The following is a 21,899-nucleotide window of genomic DNA, read 5'->3' as shown; positions in this document are numbered from 1 at the left end:
ATTAATAATAAATGGCTCTATACGGCTTAAAAAGTTTTAAGCAATATTTATGTATATTCTGAGCTAGGCTCTTAACTCATAAAAGAAAACCCTTAGGGTGCGTTTGGTTGGTGAAATTTCATGGGATTTTATAGGATTTGAATTTAAAATCCCTTGATAGTTGTGTTTGGTTGAAGTTTTTGTAGATGGAATTTGTATTTAAAATCTTATGGAGAAGGGATTTTTAAATCCATCCTATTATGGGAGGATTTCAAATCCCACACTTCACCACTAAACAAAAACAGCTTCAATTCTCACAAAATCCACCTAACCTTTTTCTTCTTCCCCGCCAAATCTCATTTTTTCACTACCAAATCTAATTCTTTCCCAATTGGTTTAGATTATTTTTCTTTATGTTATTGTTATTATATACTCCGTATAAAAAAGCATCGATCTGTAATTGTTATTATATACTCCGTACAAAAAATTAAAAAGAATATATGTATTCGTTGTTTACATATAATTTATAATCGTCTTATAATAATTATGTTGGTATTGGTATGGTTTACTTCTTTGATGGGTGTTGTAAGAAAGTGAGATAATGGATAAAAACACGCACAAGTTTACAGAGATATTAAAAGAGAAATTCATTGTGTGAAGTGGGTTTTTGTTATTATTTATTTCTTGAAGTGTTTTTTTTGTGTGTATATTGATTTTTGTAAGGTTCAATGTTGATGAAGATGAAACTATTGAAGTAACGGTGGGTTTTCAAAAGAAAGAAGATGAGGGTATTTTGTAATCCATATAACATAAAACTTGAACCAAACAAGAATAGGATTTCAATTGCTAGGATTTTAAATCCTTTGCTATTTCAAATCCTAGGATTTCAAATCCCCCAACCAAACGGCACCTTAGTTCATGATTTTTTCTTAGTGAACTACCTTATTCCACGTAGCCAACACCATAACCTGGACCACATGTGGATTCTTGCCAAGAATGACCCTGGTACTACCTTCACACATGCTACTGTTTTTTTTCACATGTTAGAGTTATTGACGAAGACCATAAGCCACCCGCACAATTATATCCAGACCATGTGTCAGGAGGAAACTCCATATTAATTACACATAAGACACAATCTATATAAAACTTTTAAGAGAAACCCCAAATTAATTGTCCATAAGGCTCAATCTGAAAATGACTTCCCCTGAATTCGAACTCGCGATGTTCTCATCCCATGAACGTGGATACCCCGGGGTACCACGTTCATGGGATGAGAATGGTACACGAAATTATGTACGTATGAATTCAAATGGACAAATTTACCCTTACCTATTTTGGCTAGTATACACTAATTTATACCTTCAAAATTATTTTAAAACCACTCTTATTGAGTTGTCTAGTTAACTCAAATTGATTTACGTAAAATGGTACACGTTGTACATACTTCTAAATTTACTAAGAGCTTCGTTCCATTTATGGGGTTACATTAGACGTTTAAAGCTTTTTCAAAACTTCTTTGATTGATTACATTAGAATTTTCGCATTACTCTACAGAGTGTTTGGATCACATTTCTTCTCATCCTCCGTTTAAGGATGAAAATTTACCATTAAGTCCATTGATAGAAATTCTTACACCAGTTTGGATGCCGGTTTTATAAAATTTGTTGGAAAGTCTTTGCGCTCATAGAATTTTCCCTCTTATGGTTGGACATGGCCGAAACGCAGACCGATAAATCAAGTTTCTGGGGTACACTCGATGGTCACCTTATTATAGAAAAGGCGCTAGGTGGGTTTCTACCCCAACTGTTGTTATAATGGGTATCATGGATATATATTACTCTAGACCGTTTGAGGAGTTTCTACTCTCAATTTTCGCTGTCAACCGCAACACCCTCGTAAACATCAATCCTAGGATTCGATACTTTAGGGTGCACGAAATTATTTTTGGAGATTCATCTCACCTGGAGTCGGCCATTCTTTATAACCCATGATTCGCGTTCTTTTCATCCGCACATAAATTTAAGAATATGGATGAATCCTAGACTTCCTCGCTCATTGTACAAGGAAGTTCACTCTCGTTGAATTATCACACCTTTCATATGTCTTCCTTTCGGAAATATAATGAAAATTTACTTTGGAGTCCATGATCCTCGTTAACTCCTTTGAGAGAATTGCCTTAAATATCTATGCCACCGATGTGACTACTCCATATTTATTTCTTCCTTCATTATTGCAACTTTATTTCATCCGTCCCAGTTCGTCCCCTTGGGGAGCTCCCGTTTTGTTCGTTGAGAAGAAAGATGGTTCATTTCGTTTGTGTATTGATTATCGTGAATTGAACGAGCTTACTGTTAAAAAACCGTTACCCTCTTCCGAGAATTGATGATCTGTTCGATCAACTTCAAGGTTCGTCCGTTTATTATAAGATTGATCTTCGTTCCGGTTATCACCAATTACGCGCTAAAGAAACTGATATTCTGAAAACTGCTTTCCGCACCCGTTACGGTCACTTTGAATTTCTTGTTATGCCGTTCGGATTGACAAATGCACCTGCTGTGTTTATGGACCTCATGAACCGTGTGTGCAGACCCTATCTGGACATATTCATTATCGTTTTTATCGACGACATCCTTATTTATTCTAAGAGTGATGAAGAACACGAAGAATATTTGAAGTTGGTGCTTGATTTATTGAGAAAAGAAGAGTTGTACGCTAAGTTCTCTAAGTGTAATTTCTGATTAAGAGAAGTTCAATTCCTTGGATATATTGTTAGTAAACAAGGAATACTAGTTGATCCCGCCAAGATTGAGGCAATTGAAAAGTGGGAAATTCCGAAAACTCCTACTCAGATTCGCCAGTTTCTAGGATTAGCAGGCTATTATAGAAGGTTCATTCAAGATTTTTCACGAGTAGCGAAACCTCTGACTGCTTTAACGCATAAGGGGAAGAAGTACGAGTGGAAGAGTGAACAAGAGTCTGCTTTCCAAACTCTGAAGAAGAAGTTAACTTCTGCACCGATATTATCACTACCTGAGGGTAATGATGATTTTGTTATCTATTGTGATGCTTCGTGTCAAGACTTTGGTTGTGTTTTGATGCAACGAAATAAAGTTATTGCGTACGCGTCACGTCAGTTGAAGATTCACGAGCAGAATTATGTAACCCATGATTTAGAGTTGAGAGCTATTGTGTTTGCGCTTAAGATTTGCAGACATTATCTATATGGGGTCAAAGGTACATTGTACACTGATCACAAAAGTCTTCAACATATTCTTGATCAGAAACAATTAAATATGAGGCAACGAAGATGGGTTGAGACGTTAAATGATTATGATTGCGAACTTTTATATCATCCGGGAAAGGCCAATGATGTGGCGGATGCATTAAGTCGTAAAGAAAGGGCTGAACCTCGCAGGTTTAGGGCCTTGAATATGACAATTCAAACAAACCTCGCTAGGCAGATCCTTGAGGCACAATAAGAAGCCTTGAAGGAGAAAAATTTTGTAATGGGAAGGTCCGAGGCTTGAGTAAACAGTTAGAGGTACAAACCGATAGTACTCGGTATTTTGCGGGATGCCTTTGGGTTCCGAAGTTTGGTGATCTACGAAAACTTGTTTTAGATGAGGCTCATAAGTCTAGGTACTCTATTCATCCTGGTTCAGGAAAGATGTATCATGATCTTAAGGAGCTGTATTGGTGGCCTAATTTGAAAGCTGATGTGGCTACGTATGTGGCTAAGTGTTTGACCTGCGCTAAGGTTAAAGCTGAACATCAGAAACCGTCTGGACTTTTGGTGCAACCTGAAATTCCCGAGTGGAAGTGGGAAGGTATTAAGATGGAATTTATTACGAAGTTACCGGGAGTTGTGGGTGGTTATGATACTATTTGGGTGATTGTTACCGACTCGCTAAGTCAACTCTTTTCTTGCCAATTAAGGAAACATATTCAATGAAGAAGTTTACTCGTTTGTATTTGAAGGAGATTGTTTCGAGACATGGTGTTCCCGTATCGATTATGTTGGACTGAGGCAGTCCTAACAAGGTGCTCTAGGAACTAAATTGGATATGAGCACCGCTTATCATCCACAGACGGATGGTCAGAGTGAAAGGACCATTCAAACGTATAAAACATGTTAAGAGCGTGTGTTATTGATTTTGGAAATGGGTGGGATAAATATTTGCCGCTGGATGAGTTTTCTTATAACAGCAGTTATCATGCAAGTATTAAAGCCACACCATTTGAAGCTCTATATGGTAGAAAGTGTAGGTCTCCTGTCTGTTGGGATGAGGTTGGGGATGCTCAACTCACATGACCAGAGATCATTCACGAGACTACCGAGAAGATTGCACAGATTAAGGAAAGATTGAGAACTGCCAGGAGTAGGCAAAAGAGTTATGCTGATAAGAGAAGGAACGATATCGACTTTCAGGTCGGTGATCGTGTTATGTTGAAAGTTTCACCTTGGAAGGGTGTGGTACGTTTTGGTAAAAGGGGAAAGTTGAATCCTCGATTTGTTGGACCTTTTGGGATTATTGAGAGAGTTGGACCAGTGGCTTATCGTTTGAAATTGCCACAAGAACTCAGTGCTATTCGTGACGTTTTTCATGTATCGAATTTAAAGAAGTGTTTGGCCGAGGCCAATGAAACTATTCTTTTTGATGAACTTCATGTTGATAAGCAACTTTATTTTATTGAAGAACCTGTTGAAATTATGGACCGAGAGGTAAAGACTCTTAAGCAGAGTAAAATTCCTATTGTTCGAGTTAGATGGAACACCGGACGCGGTCCCGAGTTCACTTGGGAGCGTGAAGGTCAGATGAAGCAGAAGTAACCGCATTTGTTCCCAGATGCCGAGGAAACCCCTGCACCTGCTTAAATTTCGGGACGAAATTTCCGTAACGGGAAGGTACTGTAACGACCCTACTTTTTCCGTTATCTTTTACCGTTAACTATTTAACGACCGTTAATTGTTATTCGTGCCACGTCATTTCTATGACCTATATTATTATTTTTGTAATAATATATTAATTATTATGTGTTATATGAATATTTGTATTCATATTTTAAATTATACGTTCCTACGAGTCGCGGATTTCTATCCGGCGAATCTTTTCGGTTTTCAAACCAACGGTCGAACTTTTGGAATTTTTAAGTCCTAATTATTTTAAATATGATATTTTGATGTCATATGATTATATATAGTGTTTATATATTTTATTCATCGCGTACTTATTATCTCTCCGAAAAATCAATCGCGTAGCGGCGTTTTCGCGTTTCGGGTTTCGTTCGGGCGTTCGGGCCACTAGGATTTTGTAATTTATCAAATTGGGCCACTATGGGGCCCACCCCATTCAGTTTTTGGCCGAAAATCCCTTAAGGAGGGGAGTATTTTGTCAAACTTGCAAACTAGTGACCATTACTCTAAACTTCACTACTTACTCTCATTTCTAACCTAATCATCTTATTTTTTTTTCACCTCCTTCCTCCCTCTCCTCCCATGAACGTCCCCTTTCATCATCATCATCACCATTTCATCATCAAATCAAGGTTAAGAATTAGGGCTTTCAACATAAACGGATTCCTCTCATCGTTCTCTACGCGTCTATATCACTTGATTATTGATTAGGGTATAAACCCTAACCCTAGATTTTTAATTTTTCTTTATTTTTCTGTATTTTGATTATATTTTATTAGTATGATGATTATTAGTTGTTGTAATGTTGATTGTATTCGTAGAATTACTCGATTGCATATTTTTCGGTTTGATAAAATTGGAACAGCAGCTTTTTCGTGTGTTTCTGATATTGTAACTGATGTTGATCATAAAATAAAGTATATAAATGAGTTCCTCTCATCAAGACATTAATTTTAGACTCCGGATTCATGTCGTTTCGATTCCCGGAGCCCTAGATATGCTTAATTTGATATTTGGTAAAGATTGAAAGGTGTTATGGGCAAGAACAAGGTATGGTCCGACTTTGTGATCATCCTTGGTGTCTTTAGGGTGTGTCATTTGGTTAGGACTGATGGAAGGACGAATTTTCATGTTCGGGTCACCTAAATCCGAGCCACGGTTCACCCGTTGTGCCTAAATCACTGTTTTGAGTAAATTGAATTCCCAAGTGTTGTCATGGCTGATATCCACGACCTAGGGACTGTTCTTGGAGTGTTCTTGAGTACATAATTGTGTCGGGTGGTTTGAGTAGGCGGAGATGCATATGTGGCTCGCCCGAAACCGACACCCGGGGCTCAAGATACGACCCGATGAACTTTTAAACTTAAAACTTATGGTTAATGATTAAACTTATGTTAAAATGAATGGCTTTCATTATTAATAAATTACTTATGATAAAAGAAGTAATTATTATTATTTAAGACTTATGATATAAATATTTATTATATCATTTAATTATTAATTATGATTTGATTAACATTTTAATTAAACTTATGATTAATAATACTTTTATTATTAAAGGAAAATACTTATGATAAGTATTAAATTTATTTTTGAGAAATTATTATAAGACTTATAACAACGATTAAATAATTATTTAATTATTATAAGACTTAATTATTATTTAATTATGATTTAATTATTAAATACTTATGATTTAATAATTTTAATTAGAAACTCATGATATAATTAATAATTCATTATTAATTTATAATACTTATGATATGAATTAAAATTCATTATTAATTAATAAAACTTATATTATGATTAATATTTAATTAATTAAATACTTATGTTATACTAATTATAACACTTCAACTTATATTAACTTTAATAATTCATTTTATTTAATTAAACTTATGTTATGACATAACTTTACACTTTTGACTTTAATAAACATTATAACCTATGTTATTATTATAACTTACACTTTTCAAATTAATGTTGACTATGTTTGACCAAGGTTGACTTTTGAGTTGACTTTCGGTTGACTTTGACTTTCAGTTGACTTCTGTTGACTTTCTAAATAAGGAAATTTTCCTAACTTCAAAACTTTTTAAAAATAGAACTTTCTAAATTTGGAAACTTTCCAAAAATAGAAACTTTCCAAAAATAGAAACTTTCCTAAAATGGAAACTTTCCTAAAATAGAAACTTTCCTAAAATAGAAACTTTCCTAAAATAGAAACTTTCCAAAAATGGAAACCTGCTAAAAATAGAAACTTTCTAAAAATAGAAAGTGTGTGTCCTTATGCTGTTCCAGTCAAACCGATGCTTGCCGAGTGTTATTCTATGTCTACTTGCAACATGTACAATAGCTATCATACTAAGACTTGACCTAAGTTAGTTATTTATATCGGCCTGCTTTATTTATAGGTCGGCGTTGTGATCTTCCTTGATCACTTTACTTTATTTGCTGTTCGCTTGTTTGTGAGATTTCTTCAGTTGCTATTAAGGTGAGTTATAGTCCCATTTTTATATTTTAAATCTTTTGGGATGAGAATACATGCAATTTATTTTATTTTCTGGACACAAGTGAAAGTTGGTTTAAATTATTCATTGTGAGTTGAACAAAAATATTCCCTAGTCTGGTAACTGTAATCACTGGTTTCTACTGGTGAACGCGAATCCTATGGATAGATCTATCGGGTTTGACAACCCCATTTCGAGCTAGTCGCGCTAGCAATTTGTTATCGGAATGTTTAGTACTTCGTATTTTGTTGTAGATACACTTGTTCGGTGTATATTATTTATTGTGTTTGGCAAGGGTAAATAAATGGTTAAGTGGTTACCAGGTGGCTCACGGAAAATGGAATAATGTTTTATTATATGTTTTCTAGCATATAATTTGGTGGTTCAAAAAGGAGTTTTTATGTTTTCAAACATAAATTTTTATTGTTTAAATTAAATATTGTTTGCAATATTAAACCTATAATTCACTCAACATTTTTGTTGACAGTTACTCGCATGTTTTATTCTCAGGTTCATGATTGATTGCTTCCGCTGTGCTTAGAGAGTCTGCATATTTATGATGGCAGCTTTTGTTAAACATTAACTTGCATTCTATTTTATTACATTAAAAAGTGGTTGTTTGTTGACTTTATTTTGGTCAACTTTTGGTTAAAGTATTATTGTATAGTTTTTCTAAACTTATACATTTTAGTAGATTTCCTTTATAGGAAATCATTTTTAAATAAAGAATGCAAGGTTGTTTTATTAAATTCATATAGAGTTTCGATCAAGCTGTGGGACCAAGTGACGGAGCCGTTAAGTGTTTTGACGGAGTCGTCACAGTTGGTATCAGAGCTCTGGTTGTAGGGAATTAGGCTGCATTGATGTCGTTACCCGGGTCAATAGGGTGCATTAGTGAGTCTAGTCTACAGCCCGGCCTATTATATATTATTATATGTGATTATTTGTGTCGTGTTGGTATGTATATTGTTATCATACATACATTTCTATTATGTTCTGAATCCGGGAGGAACTCCCATTCCGATTTAAACGTATTCTCCGACTCATGCGAGTTCATCTTTTAAAGGAACACCTCAGTTAGTGAAACCGAGGGGGTGTCATTCTTGACTTCTGGAATTCTCGACATTTCTATGTCATAATTAGTGTTTATTGATATAACGTTTAAGTTACATTACGTGTTCTAGAATTCTCGGCATTTCTATGTCATCTATTATGGTTATGTATATAACGTTTGAGTTATATTACGCGAGATTTCATTCTTGACTTCTAAATGCTCGGCATTTCAATGTCAGCTATTATGTTTAGGTATATAACATTTTTGTTATATTACGTGCATTTGTGCCGTTGTGCCTATGTGCTTTGGTTGTTGAAACGGAAAACGTCATTCTTACTTTTAGAGATTCTTGGTACTTCGAAGACATTTTTATGTCATCGTTACTCCTATTCATTACTTTCGATGTCTTTGTCTCTTGTGCTATCCTTAGCACATTGTTAAGAAATTGTTTTAGGGAAATTGTGTTGAAATTCGAGGTTGACCGCGTGTCCTGACCTCATGTAGTGCTATTGGAATGGAACTATGACTTAGTGAAATATAATGGCGTCAGGCCAACGTGATTATATTACGTTAATTCATAAAGAAGTCCCAATATTGTGACATGAGGAATAGAAAGCGAGTCAAAGAAAATTTGTACACCACTCATTCGGAAATTCTAACGTTATTACATGAGTAAGGAAGATACTCATTATCTTATTTGTTGATATGCGAGAGACTCATCTTAACCGAACTACCTACCCCATGTTTTATCATTTATAACTCGCTTGTTAGTGACAGCTTCGCACGTGAATAGTTTTGACCCAAGGACTTGTGTTCTGATAAAAGTCAAGACATTATTTAACTCATTGGTTTTCATGACCTCGTAGCATTTATTGAAGAGATGTCGCAAGACGATTCAAGTCCATCACCCGAGCTTTAACGATCTTACTTCAACTCGTAACCTCTGTGATGCGGATACCCTGCTTTTCATTAAAAATTTTACACATTTGTGTAATTGGGCGGTTCTCACGAGATTTATGGGCGAATAGAAGTAATGAAATACTTTGTCATGTATACTATTTATAAAATCATATATGTACGTATGAATTCAAATGGACAAATTTACCCTTACCTATTTTGGCTAGTATACACTAATTTATACCTTCAAAATTATTTTAAAACCACTCTTATTGAGTTGTCTAGTTAACTCAAATTGATTTACGTAAAATGGTACACGTTGTACATACTTCTAAATTTACTAAGAGCTTCGTTCCATTTATGGGGTTACATTAGACGTTTAAAGCTTTTTCAAAACTTCTTTGATTGATTACATTAGAATTTTCGCATTACTCTACAGAGTGTTTGGATCACATTTCTTCTCATCCTCCGTTTAAGGATGAAAATTTACCATTAAGTCCATTGATAGAAATTCTTACACCAGTTTGGATGCCGGTTTTATAAAATTTGTTGGAAAGTCTTTGCGCTCATAGAATTTTCCCTCTTATGGTTGGACATGGCCGAAACGCAGACCGATAAATCAAGTTTCTGGGGTACACTCGATGGTCACCTTATTATAGAAAAGGCGCTAGGTGGGTTTCTACCCCAACTGTTGTTATAATGGGTATCATGGATATATATTACTCTAGACCGTTTGAGGAGTTTCTACTCTCAATTTTCGCTGTCAACCGCAACACCCTCGTAAACATCAATCCTAGGATTCGATACTTTAGGGTGCACGAAATTATTTTTGGAGATTCATCTCACCTGGAGTCGGCCATTCTTTATAACCCATGATTCGCGTTCTTTTCATCCGCACATAAATTTAAGAATATGGATGAATCCTAGACTTCCTCGCTCATTGTACAAGGAAGTTCACTCTCGTTGAATTATCACACCTTTCATATGTCTTCCTTTCGGAAATATAATGAAAATTTACTTTGGAGTCCATGATCCTCGTTAACTCCTTTGAGAGAATTGCCTTAAATATCTATGCCACCGATGTGACTACTCCATATTTATTTCTTCCTTCATTATTGCAACTTTATTTCATCCGTCCCAGTTCGTCCCCTTGGGGAGCTCCCGTTTTGTTCGTTGAGAAGAAAGATGGTTCATTTCGTTTGTGTATTGATTATCGTGAATTGAACGAGCTTACTGTTAAAAAACCGTTACCCTCTTCCGAGAATTGATGATCTGTTCGATCAACTTCAAGGTTCGTCCGTTTATTATAAGATTGATCTTCGTTCCGGTTATCACCAATTACGCGCTAAAGAAACTGATATTCTGAAAACTGCTTTCCGCACCCGTTACGGTCACTTTGAATTTCTTGTTATGCCGTTCGGATTGACAAATGCACCTGCTGTGTTTATGGACCTCATGAACCGTGTGTGCAGACCCTATCTGGACATATTCATTATCGTTTTTATCGACGACATCCTTATTTATTCTAAGAGTGATGAAGAACACGAAGAATATTTGAAGTTGGTGCTTGATTTATTGAGAAAAGAAGAGTTGTACGCTAAGTTCTCTAAGTGTAATTTCTGATTAAGAGAAGTTCAATTCCTTGGATATATTGTTAGTAAACAAGGAATACTAGTTGATCCCGCCAAGATTGAGGCAATTGAAAAGTGGGAAATTCCGAAAACTCCTACTCAGATTCGCCAGTTTCTAGGATTAGCAGGCTATTATAGAAGGTTCATTCAAGATTTTTCACGAGTAGCGAAACCTCTGACTGCTTTAACGCATAAGGGGAAGAAGTACGAGTGGAAGAGTGAACAAGAGTCTGCTTTCCAAACTCTGAAGAAGAAGTTAACTTCTGCACCGATATTATCACTACCTGAGGGTAATGATGATTTTGTTATCTATTGTGATGCTTCGTGTCAAGACTTTGGTTGTGTTTTGATGCAACGAAATAAAGTTATTGCGTACGCGTCACGTCAGTTGAAGATTCACGAGCAGAATTATGTAACCCATGATTTAGAGTTGAGAGCTATTGTGTTTGCGCTTAAGATTTGCAGACATTATCTATATGGGGTCAAAGGTACATTGTACACTGATCACAAAAGTCTTCAACATATTCTTGATCAGAAACAATTAAATATGAGGCAACGAAGATGGGTTGAGACGTTAAATGATTATGATTGCGAACTTTTATATCATCCGGGAAAGGCCAATGATGTGGCGGATGCATTAAGTCGTAAAGAAAGGGCTGAACCTCGCAGGTTTAGGGCCTTGAATATGACAATTCAAACAAACCTCGCTAGGCAGATCCTTGAGGCACAATAAGAAGCCTTGAAGGAGAAAAATTTTGTAATGGGAAGGTCCGAGGCTTGAGTAAACAGTTAGAGGTACAAACCGATAGTACTCGGTATTTTGCGGGATGCCTTTGGGTTCCGAAGTTTGGTGATCTACGAAAACTTGTTTTAGATGAGGCTCATAAGTCTAGGTACTCTATTCATCCTGGTTCAGGAAAGATGTATCATGATCTTAAGGAGCTGTATTGGTGGCCTAATTTGAAAGCTGATGTGGCTACGTATGTGGCTAAGTGTTTGACCTGCGCTAAGGTTAAAGCTGAACATCAGAAACCGTCTGGACTTTTGGTGCAACCTGAAATTCCCGAGTGGAAGTGGGAAGGTATTAAGATGGAATTTATTACGAAGTTACCGGGAGTTGTGGGTGGTTATGATACTATTTGGGTGATTGTTACCGACTCGCTAAGTCAACTCTTTTCTTGCCAATTAAGGAAACATATTCAATGAAGAAGTTTACTCGTTTGTATTTGAAGGAGATTGTTTCGAGACATGGTGTTCCCGTATCGATTATGTTGGACTGAGGCAGTCCTAACAAGGTGCTCTAGGAACTAAATTGGATATGAGCACCGCTTATCATCCACAGACGGATGGTCAGAGTGAAAGGACCATTCAAACGTATAAAACATGTTAAGAGCGTGTGTTATTGATTTTGGAAATGGGTGGGATAAATATTTGCCGCTGGATGAGTTTTCTTATAACAGCAGTTATCATGCAAGTATTAAAGCCACACCATTTGAAGCTCTATATGGTAGAAAGTGTAGGTCTCCTGTCTGTTGGGATGAGGTTGGGGATGCTCAACTCACATGACCAGAGATCATTCACGAGACTACCGAGAAGATTGCACAGATTAAGGAAAGATTGAGAACTGCCAGGAGTAGGCAAAAGAGTTATGCTGATAAGAGAAGGAACGATATCGACTTTCAGGTCGGTGATCGTGTTATGTTGAAAGTTTCACCTTGGAAGGGTGTGGTACGTTTTGGTAAAAGGGGAAAGTTGAATCCTCGATTTGTTGGACCTTTTGGGATTATTGAGAGAGTTGGACCAGTGGCTTATCGTTTGAAATTGCCACAAGAACTCAGTGCTATTCGTGACGTTTTTCATGTATCGAATTTAAAGAAGTGTTTGGCCGAGGCCAATGAAACTATTCTTTTTGATGAACTTCATGTTGATAAGCAACTTTATTTTATTGAAGAACCTGTTGAAATTATGGACCGAGAGGTAAAGACTCTTAAGCAGAGTAAAATTCCTATTGTTCGAGTTAGATGGAACACCGGACGCGGTCCCGAGTTCACTTGGGAGCGTGAAGGTCAGATGAAGCAGAAGTAACCGCATTTGTTCCCAGATGCCGAGGAAACCCCTGCACCTGCTTAAATTTCGGGACGAAATTTCCGTAACGGGAAGGTACTGTAACGACCCTACTTTTTCCGTTATCTTTTACCGTTAACTATTTAACGACCGTTAATTGTTATTCGTGCCACGTCATTTCTATGACCTATATTATTATTTTTGTAATAATATATTAATTATTATGTGTTATATGAATATTTGTATTCATATTTTAAATTATACGTTCCTACGAGTCGCGGATTTCTATCCGGCGAATCTTTTCGGTTTTCAAACCAACGGTCGAACTTTTGGAATTTTTAAGTCCTAATTATTTTAAATATGATATTTTGATGTCATATGATTATATATAGTGTTTATATATTTTATTCATCGCGTACTTATTATCTCTCCGAAAAATCAATCGCGTAGCGGCGTTTTCGCGTTTCGGGTTTCGTTCGGGCGTTCGGGCCACTAGGATTTTGTAATTTATCAAATTGGGCCACTATGGGGCCCACCCCATTCAGTTTTTGGCCGAAAATCCCTTAAGGAGGGGAGTATTTTGTCAAACTTGCAAACTAGTGACCATTACTCTAAACTTCACTACTTACTCTCATTTCTAACCTAATCATCTTATTTTTTTTTCACCTCCTTCCTCCCTCTCCTCCCATGAACGTCCCCTTTCATCATCATCATCACCATTTCATCATCAAATCAAGGTTAAGAATTAGGGCTTTCAACATAAACGGATTCCTCTCATCGTTCTCTACGCGTCTATATCACTTGATTATTGATTAGGGTATAAACCCTAACCCTAGATTTTTAATTTTTCTTTATTTTTCTGTATTTTGATTATATTTTATTAGTATGATGATTATTAGTTGTTGTAATGTTGATTGTATTCGTAGAATTACTCGATTGCATATTTTTCGGTTTGATAAAATTGGAACAGCAGCTTTTTCGTGTGTTTCTGATATTGTAACTGATGTTGATCATAAAATAAAGTATATAAATGAGTTCCTCTCATCAAGACATTAATTTTAGACTCCGGATTCATGTCGTTTCGATTCCCGGAGCCCTAGATATGCTTAATTTGATATTTGGTAAAGATTGAAAGGTGTTATGGGCAAGAACAAGGTATGGTCCGACTTTGTGATCATCCTTGGTGTCTTTAGGGTGTGTCATTTGGTTAGGACTGATGGTAGGACGAATTTTCATGTTCGGGTCACCTAAATCCGAGCCACGGTTCACCCGTTGTGCCTAAATCACTGTTTTGAGTAAATTGAATTCCCAAGTGTTGTCATGGCTGATATCCACGACCTAGGGACTGTTCTTGGAGTGTTCTTGAGTACATAATTGTGTCGGGTGGTTTGAGTAGGCGGAGATGCATATGTGGCTCGCCCGAAACCGACACCCGGGGCTCAAGATACGACCCGATGAACTTTTAAACTTAAAACTTATGGTTAATGATTAAACTTATGTTAAAATGAATGGCTTTCATTATTAATAAATTACTTATGATAAAAGAAGTAATTATTATTATTTAAGACTTATGATATAAATATTTATTATATCATTTAATTATTAATTATGATTTGATTAACATTTTAATTAAACTTATGATTAATAATACTTTTATTATTAAAGGAAAATACTTATGATAAGTATTAAATTTATTTTTGAGAAATTATTATAAGACTTATAACAACGATTAAATAATTATTTAATTATTATAAGACTTAATTATTATTTAATTATGATTTAATTATTAAATACTTATGATTTAATAATTTTAATTAGAAACTCATGATATAATTAATAATTCATTATTAATTTATAATACTTATGATATGAATTAAAATTCATTATTAATTAATAAAACTTATATTATGATTAATATTTAATTAATTAAATACTTATGTTATACTAATTATAACACTTCAACTTATATTAACTTTAATAATTCATTTTATTTAATTAAACTTATGTTATGACATAACTTTACACTTTTGACTTTAATAAACATTATAACCTATGTTATTATTATAACTTACACTTTTCAAATTAATGTTGACTATGTTTGACCAAGGTTGACTTTTGAGTTGACTTTCGGTTGACTTTGACTTTCAGTTGACTTCTGTTGACTTTCTAAATAAGGAAATTTTCCTAACTTCAAAACTTTTTAAAAATAGAACTTTCTAAATTTGGAAACTTTCCAAAAATAGAAACTTTCCAAAAATAGAAACTTTCCTAAAATGGAAACTTTCCTAAAATAGAAACTTTCCTAAAATAGAAACTTTCCTAAAATAGAAACTTTCCAAAAATGGAAACCTGCTAAAAATAGAAACTTTCTAAAAATAGAAAGTGTGTGTCCTTATGCTGTTCCAGTCAAACCGATGCTTGCCGAGTGTTATTCTATGTCTACTTGCAACATGTACAATAGCTATCATACTAAGACTTGACCTAAGTTAGTTATTTATATCGGCCTGCTTTATTTATAGGTCGGCGTTGTGATCTTCCTTGATCACTTTACTTTATTTGCTGTTCGCTTGTTTGTGAGATTTCTTCAGTTGCTATTAAGGTGAGTTATAGTCCCATTTTTATATTTTAAATCTTTTGGGATGAGAATACATGCAATTTATTTTATTTTCTGGACACAAGTGAAAGTTGGTTTAAATTATTCATTGTGAGTTGAACAAAAATATTCCCTAGTCTGGTAACTGTAATCACTGGTTTCTACTGGTGAACGCGAATCCTATGGATAGATCTATCGGGTTTGACAACCCCATTTCGAGCTAGTCGCGCTAGCAATTTGTTATCGGAATGTTTAGTACTTCGTATTTTGTTGTAGATACACTTGTTCGGTGTATATTATTTATTGTGTTTGGCAAGGGTAAATAAATGGTTAAGTGGTTACCAGGTGGCTCACGGAAAATGGAATAATGTTTTATTATATGTTTTCTAGCATATAATTTGGTGGTTCAAAAAGGAGTTTTTATGTTTTCAAACATAAATTTTTATTGTTTAAATTAAATATTGTTTGCAATATTAAACCTATAATTCACTCAACATTTTTGTTGACAGTTACTCGCATGTTTTATTCTCAGGTTCATGATTGATTGCTTCCGCTGTGCTTAGAGAGTCTGCATATTTATGATGGCAGCTTTTGTTAAACATTAACTTGCATTCTATTTTATTACATTAAAAAGTGGTTGTTTGTTGACTTTATTTTGGTCAACTTTTGGTTAAAGTATTATTGTATAGTTTTTCTAAACTTATACATTTTAGTAGATTTCCTTTATAGGAAATCATTTTTAAATAAAGAATGCAAGGTTGTTTTATTAAATTCATATAGAGTTTCGATCAAGCTGTGGGACCAAGTGACGGAGCCGTTAAGTGTTTTGACGGAGTCGTCACACGATGTAATCAACTATTGTGAATCGTTTATAATGTATATGAACGGTTCTTTTCAGTTGGTATCAGAGCGGTGGTCTTAGCGAACCAGGTCTGCATTAGTGTGTCTAACTGATAGTCGTTAGGATGCATTAGTGAGTCTGGACTTCGACCGTGTCTGCATTTCAAAAGTTTTGCTCATCATTCTTGTCGGAAATTACCTGCTTATCATTCTTAGTCTAGACACATCTTATTGCATTGATTGCATGAATAGTGTATAGACAAAATTCATATCTTAGCGTATCTGCTAATTCATATCTTAGCGTATCTGTTACTGTAAACTTTGCCTGACATATTCCGTAAATTCCTCCGTAATCTACGAAACCTTTTGCTCTATATAATTAGAATACCACCCGATAGCCGGAAAATCATTTCATATCCAAAAATTCTTTATTCAATCGTACGAAATGGAATTCGTCATTAGTTCAAGTCCCTCGGATTCCGAAATGGAATCCCACTCAAGTTCCGAAAGCAGTGTGACCGGAATGGATCAACCAATTAGTCATCATCTATTCTGGATGAATTGGGGATGGGTTCGTAGCCTCCTTAATCATTGGAGACAAGAAGAAGGTGATCCCTTCCATCCACCACATTGCCCTCTTGGCGAAGAACCTGAAGCACTTACCGGCGAACCTATCCGAAACACCATTTTCTCTCTTATTTCTAGAGTATCTCGTCACGATTACATACTACACCAAATTCTAGATTTTATTTATCCGCTCGTCCGAACCGACAATCACCCCGGTGTAATAGAAGAAGTCAACGAGCTTCGCGCTCGGGTAGTGGCTTTGGAGAATATGGTGCAAAGGTTACAAACACCAGCAGCAGCACCAGCAGCATAAACAGTACCACCATCAGCAACACCAACAGTACCATTACCACCACCAACAACAACCGCATCGCAAACCTCAACTTCACAATCTGTCCCATGAGCATCGACGTCATACGCCCTGTAGATACTAAGGAATACCACAACGATGAAGTATTGATTCATAACTTCATTGGAAAAATATTCTACGACGATTATGTAATTTCTAAAGTTTAGAAATTATCTATCCTAGCCTTAACCATAAATCAAGTGAGTTTAATTTAATATTAACTCATTAAATCTATATTACATCTGAAGAAATATACACATATATTTTCATAGAGACTGTAATAAAATTCTTTTGTACAAAATATTAATTGTGACATTTTTTTTTTAACGGGTAGTTAATACCCGAGAGATATATAAATTCACAATTAATATGTTACATTCTTTGAATCTGATTCAGCAAATCATCCATTATACTCCCTACTTTCACAACAATATACATTCTTTTATAGAAATCAAAACAACCATACTCATTCAAAAATCTAATTACATATTCTGATTTTGAAATCGCCGAATTCAATTCATGTTATAAACGATATCATCACTCTTAGATTCTTACATCTTTCAAAGCTATACTTTAAATTCAAAACTGTGTTAGAACATTGTATGTATATTAACGATTATAATCTGTGTTCAAGCCCTTCGAAATACCTGAAGACACTTCAAATAATGAACAATCGAGATGATGATCCAACCACATGTTATCCACAGTTACGTACCTGAAAAACTCTTGAAACCAAAGTCATAATTTAACATGTATCCATGTCAGACCTTTTGGCATTTACTAGCTAAAATAACTTTTCAATCCCTTCTAAAAATAGACGATTTTGTCACAACTCCAGCAAACCAACTTCAATTGTTCATTCGAATAAGCCTTATTATAATGATTACCCCTTCATCATTATTACCGAGGAACCTTTCATATCTCGCCACATAAGCAGTAAACTTATTAACAACTTCATTGATCTTTGACTTTCCGAAAAATCTTTATATTTATCAAAATCCCATCATTTACTCATCTGCATCTTGTAACGAGAATTGCCATATGAATCATCAGAAATTAGCAATCAGTATTTTGAAATCTCGCAGCATGTCTACGCCAACAATTATATGTGTCTATCTTCTGGACTTATATACTTTGAATGTGAAGTTTCTGAAAAACACCTTAAACTGCGAACTAGTTCTCGAAATACTGATGAAGCATCAAAAACTGTAAACGATCTTAACAGTAAAAAGTTTGATGACAAAGAATAGTAAGGTGGAAAAGCTGAGAAAAAGAGAAGGTTTGGAACTGGAAAACGGATTGAACAGACTATGAAGGAGGCTGTGGACAAATCACAAAGACTAAATCTGCCTTCAAAGAATCCAAATGATTCAGTGCCTGCTAAAGTCATTAACGAATACCTTACTCTTTATTCTAAACCTTTACAGACAAATCTTCATCATCATCCATCAATATTAGAAATTCTAAGATATTATCATATCTTTCATTATAAATATCCGCGATATTTCTGAAGATATTTTCACAACTAATCTTATCTGAAGTCATTTATCTCTTTGCGCTATCAGTGTTACATCATATAAGAAACTATTAGTTTCTATATTCTATAAACTTTCGAGTTTAAATTATGAATGTTTTGAAGTAGTGTTGGGAACTGAAGCATGAGTTAGTATAATATAATGACACTTGATCAACGTGATTATATTACAGTAAGTCATGCTGAGTTTCTAATGGGACATGACGATTCACAGACCATGCCATCATCATGTTCCATGTTACACGACTCTTGTATTCTATTTAATCTCTAAAAATATCAAGAATATATTTTCTTGATGATTCGGTCTTTTCAGGGTATTCTGGTAAATTAACAAATCAAGATCGTGCCATTACCATTTCCTTCTTAGAACATTAACTATGTTCATTCTGAAATTCATATCTGCGAATACTGGACCATTACAAACGTTGCTTAATCGCAAGAAGAAGAAACGAAAGGACAAAACTCCAAAATAGAAATTGGAGTATAAATCGCAGCAAATAGAAGGGAGCATTAACTGTGGATGTCAATGATTATAGAAGACAAAAGCAGGGGCTTTGAAATATAAGGAAAGATATAAAACCCAACAACCACCCAAAAATTATAAACCGTATATATCGATGCATATAGCAATATAAAGACACGGAAGAACTAAAAACACTATAAAACCGAGAGTATAGTAGAAGTAAATAGATTCTTCCGGAGGCAGATGAAAAAGAAGAACGACAGATATGAAAGTGAGGAGTATATCGAGAATCAGTACTGGATGAAGCATATTGACAAATACTTTAAAATATGAGTTGAGGGAGAAAGAATAGAAGGTGTGAGTTGTAAGGAAACGAAGGAGGTAGATTTATAGTGAAATACCCGACAGAGAAATCAAGATGGATTATCGTATTAATTCGAAGAGAATCATAATCTCCTTAATCACCGAAGCATCAAATCCAACATAGATTACAAAGATTTTCTTTAAATTCGGAGATCAATTGTGATGACGTCAAAAGATATGACGAATCACTATAATCTTATTTCCTTCATTTACGATAACTTCCCTCATACGCTTTGAGTAATCGAATTATTTTATCCATACTTCTTAGACATGATAAAACTTCATAATCGTCATAATAACATTCTCATTGTTAGCCATAACGACCTCTATCAAATTTCGGGGACGAAATTTCTTTAACGGGTAGGTACTGTGACGACCCGGAAATTTCCGACTAAATTTAAACTTTATCTTTATATTATTCTGACACGATAAGCAATGTTTGTTAAGTTAAATCTCAAGGATTTTAAACTATGTTTATACATTCATTTAAACCTCGACCAAATTCCAATGATTCACGAACCATTAAATGAACATATATGAATATGTATGTATATGTGTATATGTTATAAATTGAAAATGTCAACACAGTATTTAAAAGTATAATGCTTTATATGAACATATTTGTTTCAATATGATTATAGACGAAAAAAAAAAATATTAAATGATTGAATTATCAGAAACATTGAATTATGATTACAAGTCTCTGTTGAGAGGTCCACTATGATTTGAGAAATCTATTCCTCTTAACGATATTCGGAATAATTTGTAAAGCTATTTATAAATAAAAATAAAAAGTGTCATTTACGAAAGTTAGACAAAAGCTAGTGGATAATTGGTTTCCATAATATTCTATTAATCTATTTTCAAACGTACAAAAACGTTTTCAGTTTAAAAAAAAACTTTATTATTAAACTTTTATAAATATCTAGAATCACTTTTGACAACTCATTACTTAACCAGTATAATAAATATAACGATATTTATATTTTATTTCATTAAATATATATAACGATTTAAATTAATATTATATATATTTATACGCGTATTATACATACATAGTTTTTATACTTTTACTATACTTTAACTTTACCTTTACTTTACTTTAACTTTACTTTAACTTTAATAATTCACTTTAATAATTCATACTTTAATAATTCATACTTTAATAATTCATACTTTAATAATTCATACTTTAATAATTCACTTTAATAATTCATACTTTAATAATTCACTTTAATAATTCATACTTTAATAATTCACTTTAATAATTCATACTTTAATAATTCACTTTAATAATTCATACTTTAATAATTCACTTTAATAATTCATACTTTAATAATTCACTTTAATAATTCAAAAATCTATTATAAATAGAATTCAATAGGTTTCATTATTTCATAGAAACTTGAAAATATATTTCTCTAAACTCTCTCAATCGATTTACATATATATATATATATATATATATATATATATATTTGCTCTGTATTATTTCAAGATATTATTAGTATACATAAAATATTACGACGGAGTGATGTCCGAGTGATTTCAAAATAGTTTTTTGAATGAGTCGAAGCTAAGGAAATTATGGGTTATAGCTATGGAAGTGATGGATATGGTTCATGGGTATGCTCGTGAGGTCAATCTAGTGTTTATCATCTCCGTTGCGTCTACGTACTTTCCTGCAATATTGAATCTCAATATTGATACGTGAAGCACTCATAACTTAACTTTTATATATCAATAGTGTATCCCTGACTAGTGCTCGAGTATATAGGATTATGCATGCTTGTACATTCGATATTGTCCTTAGATAGGTTTGTTGAATCCTGAATTAGATACATATGCTACTGAGATAGGGTATATGATATGCATGTCATTGGAAAGCTAGCGAAAAATTAAGAACTTTTCATTTAGATATCGAATGGTTTCGATGAACGGATTTGAAGTTATAGTCAACTGAATTTTAGTATTATTGTTAAAATGATTATTATTACTATCGTCGTTATTATTTTAATAGAAATATCATTGTTATTAAAAAATATCATTATTACTATTATGTTAGTATTATCATTTTATCATAATAACATTTTTAGTAAATATAAATATTATTATTTTTTTATAGAATAATAATAAG

The sequence above is a fragment of the Rutidosis leptorrhynchoides genome, chromosome 3 (assembly GCF_046630445.1).
Source record: "Rutidosis leptorrhynchoides isolate AG116_Rl617_1_P2 chromosome 3, CSIRO_AGI_Rlap_v1, whole genome shotgun sequence".
Lineage (NCBI taxonomy): Eukaryota > Viridiplantae > Streptophyta > Magnoliopsida > Asterales > Asteraceae > Rutidosis > Rutidosis leptorrhynchoides.
This window is presented reverse-complemented; position numbering follows the sequence as displayed.